Source organism: Meriones unguiculatus, chromosome 21, assembly GCF_030254825.1.
Source record: "Meriones unguiculatus strain TT.TT164.6M chromosome 21, Bangor_MerUng_6.1, whole genome shotgun sequence".
Taxonomy (NCBI): Eukaryota; Metazoa; Chordata; class Mammalia; order Rodentia; family Muridae; genus Meriones; species Meriones unguiculatus.
The window spans coordinates 12,272,363-12,298,242 of record NC_083368.1 but is presented as its reverse complement, the minus strand read 5'-3'; the positions used below and the strand labels follow the sequence as shown (position 1 = coordinate 12,298,242).

The 25,880-nt window shown below is 44.4% G+C and overlaps 1 long non-coding RNA gene across 1 annotated transcript; it reads right to left on the bottom strand.

Moving 5' to 3' along the window:
* Positions 1–19,065: 19,065 nt before the first annotated feature.
* LOC132649669 (uncharacterized) lies at positions 19,066–25,348 on the bottom strand. Its single transcript, XR_009588145.1, has 3 exons — positions 25,054–25,348; positions 22,994–23,081; positions 19,066–19,446 (listed from the first exon to the last, which is right to left on the bottom strand). It is a non-coding gene; the product is annotated as an uncharacterized LOC132649669 (long non-coding RNA).
* Positions 25,349–25,880: the final 532 nt, after the last annotated feature.

The window sequence follows — 25,880 nt, the reverse complement described above, 5'->3', positions numbered from 1 at the left end:
TTTCCTGCCTCTACCTTCTGAGTGCTGGGATTAAAGGCGTGCACCATCACCCAGCTTCCTTCCCTTCTGGCACACTACTTCCCATCTGGCACATTGCACCATGGCACTCATCTTTTTCTCCCTGTTCCTGAGAGTCTAAGTTTCATTATTGTGTCTGTTTAACACATTGCTGGGTTCTCAGCACCTAGAATAACACCTAGTGCACAGTAAGTGCTCAGAAATATTTGGTGAGTGGTGGATCTGCTCCAAGAAAGCTTTGCTGGGCCCCTCTACATGGCTCAGGTGCTTGTCTGCAGGTCTTTCCACCTGAGTTGGATCCCTGGATCTCACAAGGTGGCAGGAGAGACTCTACTAAGAATGTTCTGTGACCTCCATGAGCAGGTTGTGGCAAGCGCACACCTGTACACACACACCAAATTTTAAGAAAGGCTTTGCTGAGTTCATTTTAAGTTAAGACCTACATGCATTCGTGTTCTCACAGATGGTGCTGTTTTTTTTTGTTGTTGTTGTTGTTGTTTTACCAGCCCCAAAGCATGCCTACAGTTCTGACCTGCACTGATGAGTGCAGAGAGTGGGTGCATGCCACAAAGATCCTTCCTAAACCACCTGCTGCTTGCAAACTGTGTGGGAATGGGGAGATTGTGCCACCTAGTGGCCGATGTCAGTCAGGCTCAGTCTGAACAGGGAGCATGCACCACCTAGTGGTCAACACGAGTCTGCAGCTTGACGGGCACAATTACCACTCTCCAATAGAGGTCCCTTGCAGCCCCTTTCGCAGACACTGCTAGGAGCAACTGAAAAATCATGGCATTTTAATCTATTTACAGACTGAGCAGACTTGTCCTCGTGTCTCTCCATCGTGTGGTGACCACCAGATAGTAGGAATGCAAACCTGCTTTTCCTAGTGCCAGGGTAGCTCTCCAGGCTGTTCTGATTTGTGGGGGCAAAGGAAGGTGTGCACAGTCAGAGGACAGAAAACAGCTTGTGGGAGTCTGTTCTCCCCTTCCACCTCATAGGCTCCAGGGATCAACCTTTAACGGTGAGCCATCTCATCAGCCCCTTAATTTTATTTTTTTGTTTGTTTGCTTATTTGTTTATTTAATCCCAGCACTCAGGAGGCAGGCATAGACAGATCTCTGTGAGTTCAAGACCAGCCTGGTCTGCAGAGTGAGTTCCAGGACATCCAGAGCTGTTACACAGAGAAACCCATTCTTGAAAAACAAACAAAAAAGACAGTATCTCATTTTATAGCTCTGCTGTCCTGGAAATTATTAGACCAGGCTGGCCTAAACTCACAGAGATATGCACACCTCTTCCTCCCAAATTCTGGGATCAAAGGCCCTACTCTCTCCCTTCTCCCAGTAAGCCCCTTTATAGCAGATGTGTTGCATGGTGTAATTTCTCGGGCACACGTTGGCATGGGCTGGCCATCATACCCGCTTACCACCTTCTTATATTTTATAACACCAGCAGCCTGTAACTCCAGTTCCAGGAGATTCAATACCCTCTTCTGGTCTCCATGAGTACTAGTCACACATGTGGTGCACAGACATACAACCGGACTGTCTTAGGCTTTCTCTTACTGCAAAGAAACACCAAGACCGGAGCAGCCACCAAGATGGCTGAAGGAGCAGAAGAAGCAGACCTTCCACGCATTCACCAACCACAGTGTGGACCTGGACCACGTCCAGCAGGACATGCCCTATCCACCAGAGGCAGAGCCTGAACTGTGGCCTGCACAGAACAGCACTTGCCACCTGAGAAAATCTAAGAAGAAGGCGCCACCCACGGAGAAGCCCGAGATGGCGAAGACCTACCTGAGGGACATGTCCTGCCTGAGATGGTAGGCAGCATGCTGGGCTTGTACAATGGCAAGACTTTCAGCCAAGTGGAAACCAAACCAGAGATAATCAGCCGCTACCTTGGCGTGTTCACCATCACCTACAAGCCTTTTGAAGCAGAGCTGTGCCATGGACCGACCCAGCCGAGTCCCACAACCTCGGGAGTATCAGGGTATTTGGATATCAGGAAGGCACAGCTTCAGGCGAATGACAGTCAGAGACGACACCAAGATGGCTTTGACCCTGCTGTAATTTTACTGAAGTCAGGCTAATAATTTTATAGTGATTTCATAAGGAAGCACCTTAAAATTGGCATGCTTTCCAGAACATTTAAACTTTTACCAAGGATACAAAGTTTATGTTTTAACTGGAAAGTGCAGCTAAGCATAAAGCAATGCCCACAAGAAATCTTGGCCTAGTAACTTTCTGATCAACGCAAACAAGAAACAAAAACTCAAACTATGGTTTCATTACCACTGACTAGTGAAGGGGGAAGTCAGGAGCTGTAATAGTCCTCCCAGCCAAGTCAAATACCTGCCAAAGTCTTTTTCTACGTTAAAGTCTAAATACACCTTGGTCAACCATCCTCCCATATGTCTTGCTAAAGATTTATAATCTTCCTTAGAAACAAGACGTTAAAGGGAGGCATGCTCAAGCCTGCTGTACTTGCTTATGCTATTTTTTCCTAAGAAGGAGCCCATTATTTCTTTTTCTATTCTTATAATGCTTTCTAATACTAAATCTGATTCATTACTTATTTTTCTTTTACTCTATTCTTGCTAAAGCTTTTAATAATCTATCAAAAATATATTTCCTTGAATAGTTAGTTGTGCTGTAACAGGAATTATAGAGAAAAAAATCAAAAGGCTCATTCAATTCTTCATCTGAAAAAGCAGGATTTTCAGAGTAGATGAAAATCTTTTTGGCGTAGATGGCCAGGGGGAACATCCAGTGACTTCCAGGAAGCGGATTCCCATAGGAAACGTGTCTCCTCGTCTTAGCAGCATAATTTTATGCTTATATAGCACATTTTTATGCTCACATAGACTCTGGAGTTAGTGTGGCAGAGCTGGTATCTGCCACCCACTCCTCCCTGTTTTCATCCCCCTCAAGTAGCCATGGCCAATAAAGATTCATGAAGAAAGAAAAAAAGAGAGACAAAGAGAGAGAGCAAATTGGGGTAGGGAAAGGAAAGGGTTTATTTGGCTTACACTTCCATATCACTGTCCATCATCAAAGAAAGTCAGGACAGAAACTCAAACAGGGAAGAGTCCTGGAGACAAGAGTTGATGGCGGGGAGGATGCTGCTATTTTCTTGCTTCCGATGATTTGCTCAGCCTGCTTTTTTTATAGAACCCAAGACCACCAGCCCAGAGATGGAACCAATCACAAAGGGCTGGTCCTTCCTCCATCAGTAACTGAGAAAGTGCCTTACAGCTGAATCACAGCCACCATTACTCGAGTTTCAAGGATCTGATGCCCTGTTTTTACCTCCATGGCTCTTGTGCACACAGCACACAGACAGAGAGGAGAGAGAGAACCATCTCATGGAGTGCTTGTGTCATAGTTTCCGGAGATCAAACTCGGGTTATCAATCCTGACAGTAGGTGTCTTTTCTCTGAGTCACCCTGTCTGCCCAAAATATTCTTTTCATAAAGTTAAGAAAAACTGGGTTGGAAAGATAGCTCAGAGGTTAAGGCCGCTCTTCCAGAGGTCCTGAGTTCAATTTCCAACAACCATATGATGGCTCACAACCACCTATAATGAGATCTGGTGCCCTCTTCTGGTGTGCAAGCAAACATGTAGGCAGAGCCCTGTATGCATAGTAAAGAAATAAATATTTATTAAAAAATTAGACTTTTTTTTTAAAGTTAAGAACTAAATGTTTGAAAAATGAAAGGTGAATCATGGCAGAGTCAGCACTGAGATTATGGTCCATCCTGAGTGGGAAAACCATCTTACCCAGGTGGGGCCTCAGTGAGGCAGTGAGGCAAGGGTCAGGAAACAACTCAAACAGTCCTCTCAAGACCCAGAGATAGCCAGGCGTGGGAGGTACATACCTGTAATCCCAGCACCCAGGGAGATGGAGGAAGAGGCAGGCAGATCTCTGTGAGTTTGAGGCTAGCCCGATCTACAAAATTAGTCCAGGACAGCCAAGGCTACACAGAGAAACCCTGTCTTGAAAAACAAAAACAAGAGATAGCCATGTGGTTGTAGCACACACCTTTACACTCAGCACTTAGAAGGCAAAGTCAGGCAGATCTCTGTGAATTTGAGGCCAACCTGGTTTACAGACGGAGTTCCAGGACAGCTAAAGACACACACACACACACACACACACACACAAAACCCTGTCTCAAAAAGATAAAAAACAAACAAAAAGAACCAGACAGAAGACAGGCATAGTGGGCACACACATTTAATTCCAGCAATCCTGAGGCAGAGGCAGGCATATCTCTCTCGGGTTAAGGGCCAGCCAAGGCTACATAGAGAGACTGTCAAGAGAGAGGGAGCAAGAGAGAAAGGAGAATTAACCATACTTGCCCCAGAGGTAAGAGGAAATGAAGAGGGGCATGGTAAGAGAAGGAGGGAGGGTGGGGTTGGGAGAAGATGAGGGAGGGGCTATAGCTGGGATACAAAGTGAATAAATTGTAATAATAAAAAAAGTATATATATTAGAAACTTTAAAAAAAAAAAAGGAAATAGAGAGAGGCCAGAGGAAGAAGGGAAAGCCAGCAGGAGCCACACCTTGTATTTCTTCACCTTGGTTCCAGGCAAGGAGAACAAGGCAGCTATGTCCTGGTAGAGTTTCTGGCAATCTTAGTCTCAAGAGCCGTCAAATGGCAGGGTTCTGGGGGAAAAGGAACTAGGATGCTTGGATGCTGCCCCTGGCTCCAGACCTGTCCATCTTGTTTTGCTTTGTGTTTTTTCCCACTGAGTCTCCCCAAAAAAACTTGAGGCTGGCATTGTTGGCCTCCCTTATGTCTCTATCTTGGAGCCCTCACACCTCCTCCCTGAGGCTCCTCACCTGTCTTCTGCTAGAGGTGATAGGAGGAAGCAGACCCCACAATCCCAGCCCAAAGTCCTCACAGCTTATAATCACAATAGACCTTGCTGAAGCCTTCCGTGTTCTTGGAGGCCACTACAGGTAACACTGGGCATTTGCGCTCCTGCCCAGGCCCGAACTTCAGATAGACAAGGAAAACTCCAAAGTATGAAACCCACACCATGTGAGTTTGACGATAAACTACATGTCCCTTGATCGCTTGAATGTGGTGTCACGAGTTAACCTGTACATGGCATTCCTCTCAGGCTGTCTCTTTCCCTTTAAGGCTAAGCTTCTTAGCCTGGTGTGGTGGAACACACCTGTAATCCCAGTACTAGGGAGGTAGAGGCAAGCAGATCTCTGTGAGTTTGAGGCCAGCCTGGCCTACAAAGCAAGTCCACGACAGCCAAGGCTACACAGAAAAACCAAAAATGAAAAAGAAAAAGAGTAAGCTTCCTCAACAGTGTCAGGATACCATCAGGCACAGGGCTTGCCTTTCAGATTCTGCTAGGGTCAACGACCATAGACACTACAGACAGACATGTAGATGGTATGTGCTATGCACCAGCTGTTTACATTGGCCATCTGTATACACCTTGACCGGCCTGATGGGTTGATGTTATTTCTGAATTTGTGTGTCATAGCAAGCCTAAGTCACGTAAGGGACCATTCCTAGCACTGAGCCTCTTCACAAACTCAGGATTCCAAGTGCAGCTGGACCTCATGGGAGAAGACAGTGGGCACCCAAAGGGAGAAGACTGGTAAGCATAGGACTGGCCATGTGAGACAATAGGGAGGTGGCCTTGCAAAGGCATCTAGGAATTATTCAGGGAGCTTCCAGGATCCATGCAGGCTGGGAAAGACGAGAGATGCAAAGCTCCAGTCGGGAAGCACACATTCCAGGGCATGGAGGTCCTAGGCCAAGTTCTGGGTGTAACAGGAATGACTCAGGGAGCCTCGCCCCACAAGGCAGGAGCCATCTGGCTCAGTGTGGACAGATGAGCAGAGCTGAGTTGCTGGCCAGGCTACTCCTACCTTCAAGGAATTCAAAGAAGCCAGCGATGGGAACTGCTTCCACAGCACCACACAGAGCTAGCTCAGCTGCCAGCCCCACCCAGGCCAAGCGGCACGCAACAGCCCACTCAGTAAATGTCCTTACACAGCAAGGACCCAAGAGCTGTAAGCAGCAAATGTTCTTTGCTCTGAGGTTGAGCTCCTGACCTGGGAGATGGCTAACTTTTTGTGGGTCCCTGTCTGGTGCACTATAATCAACCCACTGCTCACTCTGGTCTCTCCAGGGGATACTGGCCATGTCTGAAGATAGCTAGGGCAGGGCATCTAATGAGCAGAAGCCCAATGGAGGACAATAGCTCAAGACAAAGAGCTGTTAAATTGAAGTCCCACAGCATGGCTGAGATAGGATGTGCTAGCCTCAAATGCCCCAGGCACTTTTGCTGAAGGATACAGGATGAAGAATGGAGGACTCAGGATATAGGAAGGAAGGTGGAATACACAGCATGGGGGATGAAAGATACAGGATGCATGATGGAGAATGCAAGACGCAGGGTTGATGGAACAGGATACAGGTTTCTGGATACAGGAAGGAGGTTGCAAGATGGAAGATGAACCCAGAGCAGGGACTGCAAGATGAAGGACATAGGAGAGGATGAAAGACAGAAAACACAGGGAAGCAGATAGACCTACTTGCCCATAAGCAGCCATCTAACAGCCTTGGGAGAAGAAAGGAACAAAATTTCCCTGCTCCAAACTGAAAAGAACAGTTTGCAGGCAAGACTGAGTTAGACTGGGGCACAGGGGCTTCCCATGGAAGGCTGTGTGCCTGTGGGCACCAGCACCTCAAGGCATTGCCCTAGAAAACTTTAGAGTTCCTGTCTGGGTATCCTGCCCAGACATGCTTTCCTGGAAACACCCAGATCTTCCCTGAAATTCCCTTTCTTTTGAAAGGGCCTCTGTCTCTGAGATGGCAGAGTCAGCTTGTTCTGGCTATCGTGTAAATGACTGAATGACTAGGAGCCTAGCCCAGAGCAGAGGAGGGCCCAGGGAGCCCACTATCAGCAGGAGCATCATGAGGACTTTCTCAGGGTTATTTGGGGGGTGTTTCTTGAGGGTGGCACTGAGTGGAGGTTGCTGCCCAGTCCCGGCTTGCCCCAGAGGAGAGGATGGGAGGAATTAGGGGCTCCCCAGCAATGTAAATGTGTAAGGTGGAGGCGTGTAGGTGGGAATGAGTCATAGGTGGGTAGGGCAGACAGGTCTGCCTAGCTGTGTTTGGAGCAGGAACAGGTGGTTGGGTGGCCTTCGGGGTCAGATCTGACTACCTGCCCAGAAGGGCTTCTGTCCTAGCTATATCCTCATCTGTCAGCCAGTGTCTGAAAACATCCACACTGCCCATTCGTTCAGGTCTTGGGGAAAAGACCTTGTTCCCGGTTGGATGCACACGCTATGTGGCTATGTGGCTCACCTGAAATTCCTATGACCAGAAAAGGGCTTCACAGAGGCCACCACCGGAAGCCCAGGAGGCTGAGGAGAGAGGAGACATCACCTGGTACAGCAAAGGCAGAGCTGGACAAAGGGGAAGAGGAAGAGGAGGATGGAACTATTATGGCTCCTGGGAAGCCAATAGCAAGGGCCTTGACCTCCTTCTCTGAGCAAGGTGGCTATGAGGTTTTACAATCCTCAGGACTGCCCTCTTGGTGGCTGGTATATGGTCAATCCCTGCCCCTCACAGCCCAGGAGTGCCATCCCAGAAAAATGACTGGGGAAAATGGAATGGGAATTTACTCCCAGGTCACCTAGCCTCTCTGAGGAAGGACATTCTGAGCAGGCTACAAGCAGATTGTCAGTTCCAAAGGAAACTCCAATTCACAAGCCCCAAAACACAGTGCAAATATCCAGAAACAGGTACAACCTGGACTAAAGGAGGATTTCTGGCAGTTAGACAAAAGCCAGAACTCCTCAGGAGCTGTGAAGCCAGTTCCTGTCTACCAAAAGGAGCCATTTCCCTTACCTTTGGCTCAAGGGACAAGTGGCTACCTATAATGCCTTTCAGCATTTCAAAACTCGTGCTGGCCTCCAGGCTCCCTCAGTATCACAAGTATCTATGACACATTTCAAAGTCAACAGTAGCATCCTGGCCCTTTTCACCTCCTCTGCTGCACTAAACTCCCTCCTGCTCATAGGACTCCCTTTCCTCAGCTACTCATTCTCCTTACAACCCCGCTAGTCTATGTTCTCTCTATATATCTTTTCTCTAATTTCTTCTCTAGTCTCTCTCTCTCTCTTTTGGTGGGGGAGAGGGGAGGGTGTTGAGACAGAATTTTTCTGTATAGTCCTGGCTGTCCTGGAACTCACTTTGTAGACCAGGCTGGCCTTGAATTCTGAGATCTGCCTGGCTCTGCTTCTGGGATGCTGGAACTAAAGGTGTGTGCCACCACCATGCCTGGTTTTGTGTTTGGTTGGTTGGTCACTTGGTTCTGATTCAGTTTGGTTTGGTTTTTATTCATTCACTCATTCATTCATTTAATCACTTTATTGCCTGATTGCAGGCCCTTCCCTCCTCTACTCCCAGTCCTACCCTCATTCCTCTCCCTCTGTTTTCCTTCCCATGGATACCAACTTACCCTGGCACATCAAGTCTTAGCACAACTAAGGGCATCCTCTCCCACTGAGGCCAGACAAGGCAGCTAAGCTATAGGAAAGGGATTCAAAGGCAGGCAGCTGAGTTGAGACAAACCCCCAATCCAATTGTTAGGGGACCCACATGGAGAACAAGCTGCACATCCGCTACATATGTGTAGGGGGCCTAGGTCCAGCCTATGCATGCCCTTTGGTTGGTTGGTCAGGCTCTGTGAGCCCCAAGGGCCCAGGTTAGTTTACTTTGTAGGTCTTCTTATGCCCTTGACCACCACCCACCAACTCCTTCAATCCTTCCTCCAGCTCTTTCACAAGACTCCCCCAGCTCAGTTTATTGTTTGGCTGTAATTCTCTGCATATGTTTCCATCAGCTGCTGGATGAAGCTTCTCAGAAGGCAATTATGCTAGACTCCTGTCTGCAATTATACAGAGTATCATTAATAGTGTCTCCCATGGTGTGGGTCTCAAGTTGAACCAGTCATTGGTTGGCCATTTCTTCAATCTCTGCTCCATCACTATCCCTAGACTTCTTATAGGCAGGACAAACTCTGGATTAAAAGTTTTATGGGTGGGTTGGTGTCCACCCCCCTCTACTGGAAGTCTCACCTGCCTACAGAAAGTGGCAACTGCAGGCTTCATATCCTCCACTGTGAGGATTCTTAGCTAGAGTCACTTCCCTAGGGTTCCAGGACCAGAAATGCTTCCGCACATGGATTTCCATTCTCTCTCTAAGTCCCCCGCACAAATCTGATCACCACCCCTGTTCCCATCCCTCCTTCCTCCCAGTTCTCTCCCTCCATGTTTACTTCCCCTCTGAGTGAGATGCAAGCATTCTCCCTTGTGCCCTTCTTGTTACTTAGCTTATTTGGGTCTGTGCATTGTAGCATGATTATCTTGTACTATATTACTAAGATCCACATATAAGTGTGTCTTTCTGGGTCTAGGTTACCTCACTCAGGATATTTATTAACACCATCCGTTTGCCTACAAAATTGCATGATGTCTTTGTTTTTAACAGCTGAGTAGTATTCCACTAAGTAAATTTACTACATTTTCTCTATCCATTCTTTGGTTGAGGGACATCTAGGTTGTTCTCAGTTTCTGCTATTACGAATAAAGCTGCTACAAACATGGTTGAGCAAATGTCCTTGTTGTGTACTTGAGCATCTTTTGGATATATGCCCAAGAATGGTATAGCTGGATCTTGAGGTAGAACTATTCCCAATTGTCTGAGAAACCACCAGATTGATTTCCAAAGTGGTTGTACAAGTCTGCTATGGAGGAGTGTTCTCCTTTCTCCACAACCTGGACAGCATGTGTTACCACTTGAGGTTTTGATATTAGCCATTCTGACCAGTGTAAGATGGAACCTCAAAGTTGTTTTGATTTGCATTTCTCTGATAACTAAGGAAGTTAAACAGTTGTTGAAGTGCTTTTTGGCTATTGGAGATTTCTTTGTTGAGAAATCTCTGTATCCCACCCCTGCCTTTTTTTTTTTTTTTTTTTTTTCATTTTTCAAGACAGGGTTTCTTGGTGTAGTCTTTGCTGTCCTGGACCAGGCTAACCTTAAACCCTGATCTGTCTGCTTCTACCTCAGGAGTGCTGGGATTAAAGACATGCACTATCATCACTCAACCTGTAACCCATTTTATAATTGGATTACTTAGCTTGTTGGTGTTTAATTCCCTGGGTTCTTTTTATATTTTGGATATTAGCCCTGTGTCAGATGGAGGGTTAGTAAAGATCTTTTTCCATTCTGTAGGCTACTGGGTTTTTTGTTTTTACTTTTGTTTTAATTTTTTATTTTATGTGCATTATTGTGAAGGTGTCAAGTCCCTTAGAACTGGAGTTAGAGACAGTTGTGAACTATTATATGGGTATTGTAGATATGAGGGAGAAAGCAGCCTCATCTGGAAGCATCTGGAGGGGTCCAAAGTGAACATGGCTATGAAAGGAAGTGGAAAAAAAGAGTGAAAGAGAAAAAGGAAAAAGGGTAGGAAAAGGGATCAGGAGCCAAGAGGACATGAGCCCAAGAGAGTGATGTAGCCAAAATGCTGGGAAGAGAAGCTGTGAGAAGAGGACCAGTCCCTGGGCTGGAGAGTTTAGGGTAAGGAGTAGGGTATGCCAGCCAGGGTGACTTTGTAACAGTTACTGAGAGTTGCTGGGAGAACCTGCAGGCCAGCGTCCACTTTGATTTGTTAAATATGTACCCCAGCTAGCCATTTGTCTTAAGTTTGAGACCTAAAACTAGGAAGTGGAGGCAGGAAGAGTTTGAGGCCAGCCTGATCTACATAGAATATTTCTGGGGTACACAAAGAAATCCTATCTTAATTTTTTTTGTGTGTGTTTTTGTTTTGTTTTGTTTTTGTTTTTGTTTTGGTATGGTGGATGCCAGCCAGCAGAATTCCTGAGTGGGGAGTGAGGATTGAAATAATTAAAGCAAGTCACAATACACACAGGATCTGCTCAAGAGGGCAGTCAGTAAGACTACAACATGGGTTTATTCCATGATTCATTTTTTTATAGGCAAAGCAAAAACAAGTCACATCAATACAAAAAGTTCATGGAACTTGCCAGACTTCTAAAACTACTTGCCTATAGCAGGTATGGTCCAAGGTCATACAAACAAGCTTTAAGGAACTTGGAACAAGTTCTAAGGAACTTCCTCTTTTCTCTGTCTCAAGGTAAAGGCCAGGGTGAAAATATGTTTTTTGATAAATAACAAAGCAGCTTAACAAGCAGCTCTCCAAAGGTCTCCCTTTTTTATACTTTAAAAGACCATAGCTTAAGAGCTATGGAGCAGAAGATTGTGTCTGTCTTAGGTTGTCTCTCTTAAAAGATATATTCTTACCCATCATTGGTACATAAATTCCACCATTCATGCCTTGCCTTAGGTTGAATACACCTCAGAGAGGTCTTACCCATCTCTGACTACCAAACTCTGCTAGGGTAGACACTGGAGTTTAATCTTGTGCAGATCAGCTTTAACATTCCAGAAGGCCTTGATGAAGGTTTTAATTATCTCTTGTAGGAGACATGCTCCTAAGAGTAATAAGCCGAGTCCTATAAAAGATGACCATGAGGACCATAATACCTGTGATAATTAACCCAACCATCTTTTTAGGTCTGCTTCTAATCCCTTATCAGAATATCAAGCCTGAGAAACATTCACAGGAACCATAATAAAATAAGGCTGTCGAAGAACTGGGACCTACTGTCCATTTGAAAGCTTAGAAATAGTTTATTAGTTTACATTGATGGCAAGAAATATTAAAGGTTAGATCTTGTATAAAAATGTTAACATTCCTAAACAACAAAACATAAGGAGAATATAGATAGGCAGTTACAGAGCCTCCTGAAAGCATATGAAACAAGCTTCCAAATATAGGTCTGCTGAAAACCAGAATCAGACCAAAGTCCCATAGTCAGTCTCTTTCCTATTCTTCACGAGTTTGTTGAGAATTGTCCTGATTAATTGTCCTGGACTAATCAAGTCCACTCACACTGTATCTAAAAGGTTTCTCTGTACACATCTTCTGGGAGCAGAATGAAACAAAGGTGGGTTAGGAGCATAAGCCCAATACAGCTTTCCGTTTGCCATCAAGACAGAATTCACTATGGTCTGCAGCAGCAACATCCTCCTCCTGGGGAGCATTTACTGCAAATCACACCAGCTTTTCTGGGATCCACCTGGCTCCTTCTGCGTCCTGCAAAAAAACACAAACATACTCTCTTCCCCATATTAATACAGGGTGGGGGCCCTGACATATTCCAGTAATTGGGTATTTCCATTTCACTTGGGCGTAATTATCTTTGGTATTAGGGTGCCACAATCAATAAGCCACAGAACAGCCTTGTAGATCCACATTTTAAAAAATTCAAAATAAAGAGAGCATGATTAATATAATTCTGTGGTGTTTGGGGATATAACTTGCCCTTTTTTATTCTTTGCAATTGGTTGTTTTTTAAGGATTATACACTGGAGTCTTTTTTTTTAAATAAGCTTTATCTCTCTCTCTCTCTTTCTCTCTCTCTCTCTCTCTCTCTCTCTCTCTCTCTTTTCCAGAGCTGAAGACTGAACCCAGCTACCACTGAGCTAAATCCCCAACCCTACTGCAATTGGTTCTTAAGAGATCCATGGGCACGTTTCCACAATTCCTTGACCCTGAGGATTATATGGAATGCCCGTTTTATGACTTCGATTGATTTGTGTACAAAAATGCTGAAAAGCTTGACTTGTATATCCCAAGCAATTATCAGTCTTTATAATAGAAGGAATACCAATTGCAGCAAAACATTTTAAGCAATGACTTATAACATGTTTGGTGGCTTCTCCTGTTAAGGGATTTGCCATGATATATCCTGAAAAAATATCAATTGTTACATGAACATATTTTAGTTTTCCAAATTCTGGGACATGAGTTATGACCATTTTCCATAAATGATTGGGAGTGAAGCCTCTAGGATTGACACCATATTGAGGTATATTAAACTGTTCAGAACAAGAAGAACATAATCTTAAAATTTGTCTAGCGACTTCTCTGGTAATATTAAACTGCTTTCTTAAGCTCTATTTTGATGATGTAAGGCATGAGATTGTTGAGCCAATTCTTGTTGAGTTAATCCGACCAAACATGTGGCTTGATCTTCTAAATCATTCCCTAAAGTTAGAGGTCCAGGAAGTTCTGAACGAGCTCTAATATACCCTACATAACAAGGCTGCACATAGTTCTGGATACTTTGTTGTATCTCTCTAAATAAATCTTGTATTTGTTTATTAGCTGGATCAACATATGTTGTAATCTCTAGGACTTGCAAAGCCTTAGCAATATAATGGCTATCAGTGTATAAGTTAAAGCTATATTTTTAAAGACTGCACCTACAGCTCATAATTCTACAACTTGAGCTGAGGCTGGCAACTTTTGCAAAACAAAAGTTTGTCCCTGCAGTACATATACAGCTCTTCCATTTGAAGATCCATCTGTGAATACTGTTGGAACTTGAGGTAATGGCTTTTGCTTAAAATATTTTAGGAAATACAAGAGCATGCTCATTGACAAATTGAAGTAATTTATCTTTTAGATAATGATTGTCAATACGTCCTAAATAATGAGCAAAAGCTATGGCCTAACAATCTGCATTTTGAAACAACCAATCTACTTGCTGTTTGGTAAAGGGAATTCCAATTAAGGAGGGCTCGCTACCAAAATACTTTCGAGATTCTATGCAAGCCATTTGAACTAAACTAGCCACTGCTTCATAATACGGCGTTAGAACTTGCACAGGAGAAACAAGTGCAACCATAATAATGGTTCTTCTGGCCACAGTACAGCAGTGGGAGTATGAGCAGTAGCCAAAATATATGCACCCCATTCTTTTGAATAATCTACATATTGAATATGTTTTTCAATAGCTGATTCTATCTTTTGTAAAGCATTATGAGCTTCTTTGGTAAATTCCCTTTTTGACAAAGAACAAGCCTCTCCTTTTAAAATGTCAAAAAGTGATTTCAACTCTCCTGTAGTTAAGTTCAAATGAGGTCTAAGCCAACTAATATCACCTAACAACTTTTGAAAATCATTTAAAGTTTTTAGGTTGTCTTTCCTTAATTGAATTTTCTGAGACATAATAGTCTGAGGGTATAATTTATGTCCCAAATACAAATAAGGTGGCTCTGTCTGCATTTTTTTCTGGTGCAACTACTAAACCTTGATCCTTCAAAGCTTGTCCTCTGCATGTATGTGATAGTTCGGTACCTTGATGTTTTTGTGGAATTCCTAACAGTGGGAGCGGGAGGGTATTTCTGACTCTTCTGCGGCGCTTGGGACCCTTTTCCTCCTACTGGGTTGCTTCATCCAGCCTTGACAGGAGGTTCTGTGCCTAGTCTTATTGTAATATGTTATACCACGTTTGGTTGATATCCCTGGGATGCCTGCTCTGTTTTTTAAGGGAAATGGAGGAGGAGTGGATTTGGGGGAGAGGGTAGGTAGAGGAATTGAGAGGAGTGGGGGGAGAGGGGAAACTGTGGTCCAGATGCAATATATGAGAGAATGATGATGATGATGATGAGGTGGAGGAGGAGAGGAAGAAGAAGCAGAAGCAGCAGCAGAAGAAGAAATATCAAATATGAGCCTTTTCTACTAAATACTATAAAAATTGTATTTAGGACAAGGAATCATTGTTGTTGTTTTTTTTGTTTTTTTTTTTTTAATTTATTCTACCTTCTAAGACTTTTGTGCAAAAATTTTATATCCCCTCCCCAGTAAAACCTTTGTTTACTGGAAAGACCCCCAGTTATATCCCAGGAACCTGTTGGCTGGGAACAAAGAATGTCCTTTTTCTCCTTGGAACAGTGAGCCCTTCTCCCTTTCTCCTTTATTTTCTGTACACAAATTTCTTTCAGATTAGCCATTTGAATGAGACTGGGAGGTAGGACTCCAGCCAATAATGAAAAGACAAAGTTACCACCTGAGTTAAAAACCGAATGCACTCTGTCTCTGTGTTACTCTCCTCAGTACACACTTTTGATTGATCAAGAGTGAAGCTTTGCCTTGTCCAGACCTCCACCTGGAGTGGTGGTCTTTCTTTAGGACCCTAGACTTGCTTCTGACACACAGAGACACAGTCAGATACATATTTGCATATGTGCACATTCACAACACTTCTCCCCGAGCACTCACTGCACCGGGCAGGTCTTTAATCCCAGCAGAGGAGGGTGGAGCTCTGTGAGTTTGAGGCCAACTTGTTCTACATAGTGAGTTTCCCACAGTATGAGCTCAACTAGATAAACAAGATATGCTCCCCTAGAGAAGTGGCTGGCCATGCCTGTTAATGCTCAGGGAATTCTGCTGGCCGCCCTCAGGGCCCTAGCAATCGCTTATGCCACTGTCAGGTGTGCCAAATATGTTCGGGAAATAAGGACACCGCCCCCGCCACCCCCACTCTCTCTCTGTTCCAGCCTCTCTCAGTTCCCTCCATTCCAGCTCCCAATACCCCTTGGCCAGCTGCCCCTCAATCAAAGTAAAGGTCACCTAGTCATTCCTGCAATTCCTCTAGCTGACTATCTATAAAGCCAGCTGGGTTGCCTCCATTTTCTTATGTTGGTGACCCCAGCATGCTGGAATCCTCTGCAGAATAAACACTCTTTGTTTTTGCATACCATCTAAGTCTGGGGTCTTTCTTTGGTGATTTGTGGACCCTAACATTAGGTTTCCACATGGTCCCCTAAGTGCTACCAGTTTCAATCCTCTTTCCCAGTACTCTCTCCCTCCACCTCCCCGTGATACCTGGTCCCTCCTATTCCCATCCCTAACCAGCCCAAGTCTTCCTGAAAAATCTATTCTATTTTTCCTTCCTTGGGAGATCCACGTGTTCCCTTTTGAGCATATCTTGCTACTTAGCATCTCTGGGTCCATGGATGGCAGCATGATTATTCTTTCCTTAACAACTAATGTCCACTTATAAGTGAGTACATAATATGTTTGTCTGGCTCTACCTTCAGCTAGTCAGCGCCAGCAGCTATGGTATCACCAGCCGAATGTGTCAGGCTTATACTTTGAAAGACTGCTCTGTCACTCACTCTGTCTAACTGACTAATTCCGAGGTATGTGTAAACCTCCTGTCTGTCAATTTGGTTCTAAATTCTCCTTAGAGTCCAATTTCTCCCTGTGGCTCGACTCTCAGCCTCTCCCTCCGTACGTACAGGTCTACTCATCCCTCCCTACCTCCTGCAGCCGGACTGCAAGCACATTCTTTCTTCAATGGACACTCTATTACAAAAACGTGGCCACATTAAAGGCCAAAATATTGGCCTGCCACATTTTCAAATTCTTACAACCAGAGACAAGTGACTCCCAGATATCTAAACTCTGCTCTATGCTCCCAAAGCCTCTCATCAATTAGGTTCTACCTCCCAACTCTTTTTTTTTTTCCCAACTCTTAAAAATCTTTTCTCTCTGATTTCTTTCTTTCTTTTTTAAAAAAAGAATAATATATATATATTTATTTATTTATTTATTTTATGGAGATGAGTGCTCTGTTCACATGAATACCTACATGCCAGAAGAGGGCATCAGATCCCATATAGATGGTGGCAAGCTACCATGTCACTGCTGGGAATTGAACTCAGGACCTCTGGAAGAGCAGACAGTACTCTTAACCGCTGAGCCATCTATCCAGCTCCCTCTCTGATTTCTTTACACTCTGCTCTCAAAAGAAAAAATATGTATCTTAAGATTATACCATAAACTCTTGTTTTGGTTTGGTTTTTGAGACAGGGTTTCACTGTGTAGATTTGGCTGTCCTGGAACTCACTCTGTAGACTAGACTGGCCTTGAACTCACAGAGATGCTCCTGAGTGCTGGGATTAAATGCTTGCCACCACTGCTGGCTTACTGTGAATTCTTATCTAGGAATTTATAGTTTACTTATTGGGCACAGTGTTTGAAGTCTCAGTTCAACTTGTGTTTAGGACATAAGCATGTGCACAAATGTGTATGTAAACAGCCATGTCAAACCACCTGCCATGTGACTCCACCATCTTAAGATAACCACATAGTATAAAGCAGCAATTGTAAAGCCTCTTAGTCCTAATGAACTCTCTGTTTATTATTTTATCTCCTTTTAGACTAAGAAATCAACAAATCTCATTTTAATTTGGTATGGATTTTTTAGAAATCCAAAGTCATACTTTTTAGGACATATTATGTATGTGATTCAACCCTGGTTCAAAATGCTTTTAATGTGATGGTCAACTTTCAAGGTTATAAAGATCTATTCAGATTAACAAGCTAATTTAAAATGTAGGTCTAACTACTTATGTTTTTAGGTCTGGGAATCGCTGAAGGAAGACTTCAGACTCAGGTAATATGCAAAAGCAAGGAGCGTTCATTCTGCAGAAATTGTCAGATGCTGGGGCCACCATTCCATAGAATGGCAATCCTGAAGTGAGCAGGCAGGCTCAATTTCAAGACAGTTAGGAGATTTCCCAATATGGTTAGATAATCTTTATGTTGATTGGTTGGTGCTGATCTAGGGGACCCAGGGAAACTCATGATTCTTCAATTCAGGGACTTCATGGTGTGTCCAGGTAACAAAGTGTGCCCAAGTAAGAGAGCACCCAGGTAAGGAGGCATCATTGTGACTAGCTAGACAAAGCTTTCTAAGTGATCTTTAATTTGTTTGGTCAAGTGTTTGGGGACTTTACTAAGTTATTTCTTGTTTTCAGGGAGGTTATTGAGTTATTGTATCTGGTTTCCACTTGTTAAAAATTATTCCCCTCAATGTCTTTGCTAGTTCTTGGATGCATGAATGAAGCTGTTTCTTTCTCCTGCCAACAGCTTCCTGTGCTGAGGGTTCATCTCCAGGCTTTCTGGCCAAAGGATCTGGTATATAGAATTCAAATGTAATTTTAAAATTGTTTATACTGTTCTATGGTATTGCTGACTCTAGAAATGGGTTATTGTTCATGCTTTCTCAGACCCAGGCATGTTTTTGAAGTCCAGGTGTAATGCCAGGTTCATGGGACCCTCAGAGACCACCAGGAGACAACTCAATGCAATTGCAAGAGAGCTTTATTATAAGAGCGATTGAACTTGGGACTCAAGTCTCACTGACGCAGTAGTAGAGAAGTGGGACCCCGAGCTCTAAATGAACAGGATTTTTAAAGGGAAAGTCTGTGAGCAGGGGGTTTCCATGGCAGCAAGCAGGGGAACACAAGCCTTGGCGTTATAGAATTGGATGAAGTTTAGCAGGGTGGGGTGACCTTTTCTGAGACACACAATCACAATGGCTAAGGCATATAATCACAATGGGTAAAGTATATAATCACAATGGCTACTTTTCTAAACTATATCTGAAACATTGGGGAGAATTTTCCCATCTGATTGATTCCCATCCAATTTCCATTGATTATTTCCAGGGAGTTTGTCTCTATTTTCTATGAAACATTTATTCTGCTATATTTCCTGGAGGCCGTTGCTAGGAGAGTTAACTTTGTTCTCTGCCAGGTGTACGTTCTGTGATATTTCCTGGTACCTGAATTCAGGTCCTAGTTAGGATGGCTCTTTATTTTAAAATGGAGTTATACTCAGGCTAACTATACCCATGCTAACTTAAACTCTTCACAGGATCATAAAAAGGATTCAGTTAAATTCATAACTTGGGGTTATTATTTAAAATCTTGTGCTTAGATAATCTTAAACCAGGAGACATAACTCCAAGGATACTTTTAAGGTGAATATACCACTTTTAGAGATAGCCAATTGTTTGCAATGCCAGAACTTGGCTATTTTGTTCTATCTTCACTCTCAAAAAAGGTTAAAAATCACTGCCTTAAATATGCTTAGACTTATTTTGCTACTGTTTCTAATCTATAGTATGGCTTTAGATTTTTATAAGCCATAGACTTTTTATAAACTAAGTCATATAGGATATTGTTATGCTCTATAGTGACACACCATAAAGGTCAAAAAAGTTCCCAGGCTCTTTATGAACCATGTTTACGATTTTTAAGGCTCCGACCTAACAGGAATGATACCTAAAGTCCTCGTCTTTAATAATAGTCAATCATCTCATAAATAATCAAATCCTTTAATGGCTCCATAAATATATTTGTATTCACTCTAAGAACCAATGTGATTAATTACAAGATGAAGCTTTGTTTAGCCTCCTGTACATGTTTTCAAAGTTAAATGGAAAGTAACTAGGAACATGCAAAATTTACCTATTTAAATCCATTTTAGATAGACACATGGTCCCTAATCCCTCATACAGGAGTTGGTAGAAATGGTTTTTAAAGTCTTTAAAGTCAAAGAGGAGGTGGCTGATTCTTCTTGACAGGCTCTGCTACAGCAGAAAGCTACGCTCCAGGCCCAGGCCTTGGCTGCTGCTCTGAGGTTATCAGCATTCCTGCAGAGGAAACAAGAGTCACATCACTCTGAGGTCCAGCCTAAGTCAACTCTGCCAGGGACCTGTTTCAAATGTAACCAGTAGATATACCGGGGTCCTATAGCTGCCCCAACCCTCAGCAGCCCACTAACCCATGCCCTGCCCATTGGCAGCCTGAGCACTAGAAGTCTGAATGCTCCCATGCTGGGCATAGAGGCCCAGCCCAGCCAGCTCAGGCATCACAGGTACTTCCAGCCTTCAAACTGACTGCTCCCAGACTCAGTGACCTCCATTGTGAGCCCAGGGTAACACTGCAGGTCTGTTTTAACCTCACACCCAGGTCTCAAGGTCACATTGCCAACTTCTGTCCTGGGAGTAGACAGAATTCTTCCTTCTTTCCATCTAAGACCCTGCCTTCTATCTCAGGTCTCTGATGGGTTTAAAAGATAGTGAAAGATTTATCAGTTTAACAGTAGAATCCAAAACTTCAGATGCCTTCCCAGTCCTCTTCATATGTAAAAATCAGGCCTTAGTCGGTCAGGGTGGCACATGCCTGTAATCCCAGCGCTCTGGGAGGCAGAGGCAGGCAGATCTCTATGAGTTCAAGTCCAACCTGGTCTACAAAACGAGTCCTAGACAGAAAAAAAAAAATCAGGCCTTAATCCTCACTCCTAGAGATGCTGCCACTAGGTCTATACCTGTCTATCTTATTACCAGACTCAGAAAAACAGGTCTCATATATAACTTTTTACTATCCTTTTAGCTAAAGGACAGTGACTGAGTCACTGTGTCTTGTGGTAAATAATTGAAGAAGAAAGATGTAAAGCTTCTATAAGGCCTGAGGATATAAAAGCTTAAGTTGTGAGGACCTATTTTAGGATCTAAGACAGGGTTTCTCTGTGTAGCACTGGCTATTCTGGACTCACTTTGTAGACCAGGCTGGCCTCCATAAGTAAGTGTTTTAAGGTATTAAAAAAATTTTTTTAATTAAAAATGCTTCAGATTTCCCCCCATTGCTATACTATTAACACTGTCCAGAGCTTTGACATTAATCACTGGAGCTCTGATTTAGTAACCTAACTCCGGTTTAAAAAAAAAAAATCTACTGTATGCTCCACTATCATGATTCCACACTCAAGATTTTAGAGTTCCTTTGGTTTGTCTTTTAAAAATAGACTTAAAAATGTTTCTCCTTGTGCTAAATTTACATACATCCAGTCTTCTGGATAGAAGGAAAAAGTCTCTCTCCAAGATCAAGTGAGCTTTTGCCCCTACTTCGAATAAGGCTTCTGTCTTCCCTGAGCTCACCTTAAAGAGTGCTCATGCTGTTAACCCAAAATCATTTCCCAAGCCTCTGCTATGCTATGACACAAAGATGTGTATCTACTGACTTTTTCGACAGTGTGTGTTTTACTGCAGATTATAACAACAAAAAATGGGAATGGTAACATGTTTAAAGCTTATGTTCTTTGTAAACTTAAAAAAGGATTCTTGCACAAAGGAGAACAATGCAGCCAGTTCTGATGAGACTGGATAAGCTAGGGTCAGATGGAAGGGGAGGAGGACCTCCCCTATCAGTGGACTTGGAGAGGGGCAAGGAGGAGATGAGGGAGAGAGGGTGGGATTGGGAGGGGAGGAGGAAGGGGCCTACAGCTAGGATACAAAGTGAATAAACTGTAATTAATATTATAAAATTTTTAAAAGGCAAAAATTATTTAAAAAAAAAAAAGTATTCCTGTATAGGAAATCCACCTGAATCCACCTCTCAAGTTGAATGGACTGCAGATAAGAACTGCCAATCAACAGCTGAAGTTTCCCACCGATTGCCTATTCCAGAGGATGGGATTTCTCCCTTTTTCCCTAGTTTTGGGGCTCCCCTCCCCCGACTACCAAAACCATGAGTCCAAAAGTTTCAGATGTACACCTAAAAAAGAATTCTCTCCTTAACTTGCTTAACTTTGTCTCCTGCCCATATACGTGTTTCAGCATCCTGGCAAGCCTAGGTGTTTCCTACATCCACAACAGCACCAAACAGCTGCCCACAGGTGCTCTAGTCTAACCTCAAAGATTGTCAGCTGGGCCTACATTTTGCTGCAGATGTTCTCACAGATTCCGGACAGCAGTAAAACAGCTGGCTCTCCCAGCACTTCGCCAGCACCTCCATTCTCTTAAGGTCCCCAAAGATGTCACCTCCAAGCCAGCAGGAAGCAGCCTTTTCGAAGAAAATGCTTTTATTCCCACCTCACCTTCCTAACTTTGCCGTATTTTAATTAAACAAAAGGGGGGCGTAGCGCACAGGCGTCTTCCTTTCAGCGGCCTAGCAACCTCTGACATCATCACCTGCTGCCGCCAGGTGTCCACCAGGTGTGGAACAGATTAAAAAGTACCCCACTAGCCTCTTCTGCTTTCTCTTTCCCTATCTCTGTCTCTGTCATGGGCATCCTCTTTCCTATGATAAACCTCCTTTGTACCAGATCTGTGGAATGCCACATTCATTAGTATTATAACAGTAAGTGCATAGGGTGTGTGTGTGTGTGTGTGTGTGTGTGTGCCCGCGCACGCGCGCGCAGGCATGATGGTAATATAGGCATGTACATGTCTGTCCTCCTGTAGGTCCACAGGGCTCTGCAGTCAACTGACCAGTCCACACCTGAAGAAGCCATTTTCATTTCCCGAGAGAGCATGAGACTCCCGAGTCCACACTGGCGGTAGTGCTCCGCCCCCAACACACACACACACACACACACACACTTAGCCCTTAGGTCAGTCATCTGTCTTTCCAGGTGTCCTCAGAAGAGCCTGTGGCAGCATAGACAGAAGTGTCATGAGGAAGTGCTAAAGGCATAGATGACTGCTGGGGACAGAACTATAGCTCACTGGGGCTATGAGAGTTCAAGAAGTACTTTGCCTGGCCTGGTGCAGATGCGAGTTGGTGCAGGCTGCTATTCTGACTCAGCCTTCACAGGCAGGCAGGGTGTGGCAGCCGATGGGGATTTCCAGATACAGCCCACGAAGCCGTCCTCGGCTGACAGAGATACCTCAGGGTATTTGCCTACACTGACATCAGCCAAGACGACCATAAAGAGTGGCTCATTTCTTCCAGGAAAGCCAAGGGCCCAAGGTTCTTGTTCTTCTTCTCCTCCTCCTCCTCGTCCTCCTTCTTCATCTCCTGGGTTGTGGGTCCTAAGGCCTTCTAGCCCTAATCAACCTTATGCACAAAAGGGTGTCCCCCACACTCCATATTCTGACTGTTTGAGTGCCCTGTGTTAAGGCCAAGTGGGTTCTGGGGGAAGAGGTTGCTGAGCAAAGGAGAGCAAATATCCCTTCCTGCCTAGCAATTATTTGCAGCTCACGCTCCTTGGTTATGTGTGATACCTCCTCACATAAGAAGCATTGGCCCCGACTGAACCCTGGGTCCAGCTCAGGAAAGGTCTAGGGAAGCCATCCTTTAGGAGGAGAGACTTCTTATGAATGCAGAGTTCCCTGGTTCTCAGGGTAGAAGCTGAGCGTAAGCCCGTGCCTGGCAGGCACAGACCGTTGTCACCATTTCCCCGCATGCCGGGCTTACTTGTGTAGAGAGCAGCGCCAGCGGACATCCGGGACCCGTTCAGCCTCTGGCAAAGGAGACGGTGCTGAACCCCACACCTCAGAGTCATCTGACGGAGAGGGCCACAAAAGTCAGGTGAGACAGCACCACGCCGACAATCTCAACGTTCATTCAGGAGGCTCAGAAGTTCAAGGCCAGCCTCCCACACGTAGTGAGTATTAGCTAGTCTAAGTTTTATAAACTCCTGTCTCAAACAAAACAGACACTTTTTAAAACTATGGTTTGGAGCCAGGCAGTGGTGGCACATACCTTTAATCCCAGCACTTTAGTCTCATAAATAAATGAATGAATGAATCAGTCAATCAATAAACGGGCTGGAGAGATGGCTGAGCAATTAAGAGCATTAGCTGCTCTTACAGAGGACCCAGGTTCAGTTCACAGCACCCACATGGATCTGACAGCTTTTTCTGGCCTCCTTGAGCCACACATGCATACAGTACACAGACATACAGGCAGGTAAAACACCCATTCACACTTAATATTTATTAAGTACAAATAAATATTAAATTTTAAGAAATAGGAGATGGAGAAATGGTTGAACAGTTAAGAGTACTGGCTGTTCTGCCACAGACTCTGGTTTGAGTATCCACATGCCAGACTACAGCCATGGGTAACTCCGGTTCCAAAGGATCTGATGCCTTCTTTCGGCCTCCGTGGACACTGCATGAACATACATACAGGCAAAACACCCACACACATAAAATAAAATAAATCTTAGAAATGACTAGAGCTACTGTGGTGTTCTCTGCCTTCAACCCCAGCACGAAAAGGGCACAAACAGTTGATCGGTAAGGTTGAAGCCTAAGTCTACATAGTGAGCCTAAGTCCACACAGAGTGACCCTGTCTCAAATAAATAAATATGATTTGGGATGAACTCTGAAAAATGAGGTGAAGTTAACTAGCAGGTGGGGCAGACAGGGAGGGGGTCCCAGATGAAGGAGGTAACCTGTCCAGAGGAGCAGACATACAGAAAGGAAGACAGGAGGCCCGGGTGGGGTGAGCAAGGATATCCACTTGCTCTGGGGTTCCCTGCCTGGTGAAGTGGAGTGTGGTATTTCAAGCTGAAGTTTTCAGGGGCTGGAGATACAGCTTGATATAGTCCTTGCCTGGTGTCAGTTCATGAGCCCTGGTGCCAGTCTCCAGACCTAGTCATAGTTGCTTAGGTCTGCAATGTCAAAAAAAGAAAGAAGAGTTCAAGGCCAGCCTGGTCTACAGGTCTACAAAGTGAGTCCAGGACAGCCAGGGCTACACACCGAAACCCTGTTTTGAAAAAACAAAAACAAAACCAAAAAATTATATACAAAAAAAAAAAAAAAAGGAAAGAAAAAAGAAAAGTGAGGTCCAATCTTGTACTATGATTGATGGTGACCCTTCCTTCAGAGCCTAGCTCCAGGCAAAGCCCACCCACATGACCATGAATGGTGAGCCACATCCCAGACTTACAAAAGCAGAGACCCACAAGACAGGAGCTTCTCACCTGGACACGGTCAGAACAGGAATTGTCGGAGACCACATGGCCTTCCTACAGGACTGACAGCTAGTGTACCTCTCTAGCTCCGAAACCCAGAGTGGGTCTTCACACCTTAGCTCTCCTGTAGGCAGAGGAGCCCTCCCCAGGCCCGATGGTGGGCTCTGAGCATGGGGGTCAGTCCCTCTGGAGGCTGATGTCATCCCCAGTGCCTGTGAGTACTATATACTAAAGAATGGACACTATATACGAAGCCCTCACAGCTGAAGCTCCCGGGTGAGGCGCTGGCTTGTGTATTACTGTCACCGTGCTAGGATAAGATACAGGGTCTTCTGGGTACTACAGCCCCCCACCACAGAGTTGTCCTGACGTTGCTGTCTGTTGCCCATGAGGGTCCTTAGACCTCACTCACCCTTGGAAGAATCTTACATTTCAATCAATGAGTTATCACCAGGCTGCACTCGGGAGGGAGCCACGACAGCCCCACCTCCAGCCTCTGTTCTGGCAGCAAGGCTTCTCCACCCCAACCCTTGGGCCTAGCTCCAAACTCACCGGAGATTTCAGGAGAAATTTGTCTGGCTGAAAACGGAGGTGCCAGTTCCTGCAGGAAAGCCAAAAGGTTTGGCTGATGAGCTTGTTTGTCCCTGCTAAGATCTCCCTCAGATTCCAGCTCAAGGACAGGTTGCCATTAGGAGATACCTCGCCAGTGGAGGCTGTGTGGCAGGAAGGACAGCTACCTGTGGTCTCTGGCCCAGTCAGCCTTGCTGGAGCATTGATTCACAACCATTATTTAGACAGTCTACTTCCAACATTTGAGATATGAAACCTATGATTAACATCTGTCCTAGTTAGCCTTGTCAACTTGACACAGCCTCAAGTCATCTGAGAGAAGCCTCAACGGAAAAATTACTTATATCAGATTGGCTTGTGGCCATATATGTGAGGAACTGTCTTGATTGGTAACTGATATAGGAGGCCTCAGTCCATTGTGGGAGGTACCACGCTTAGACAAGAGATCCTCAGCTGTGTAAGAAAGTTAGGGGCTAGAGAGAGATGGCTCAGAGGTTAGGAGCACTGGCTGCTCTTCCAGAGGTCCTGAGTTCAATTCCCAGCAACCACAAGGTGGCTCACAACCATCTATAATGAGATCTGGTGTGCTCTTCTGGCCTGCAGGTATACAGGCAGACAGAACATTGTATACATAATAAATACATCTTTAAAAAAAGAAAGAAGGGTAAAAAAACGTAAGAAATAAAAACATCACAAAGTATAAAAAAAAAAAAAAAGAAAGAAAGAAAGTTAGCTCAGCATGAGCCTATAAACCTAAGCTATTCCTCTATGGTTTCCACTTCAAATTTCTGCCTTGAATTCCTACCCTG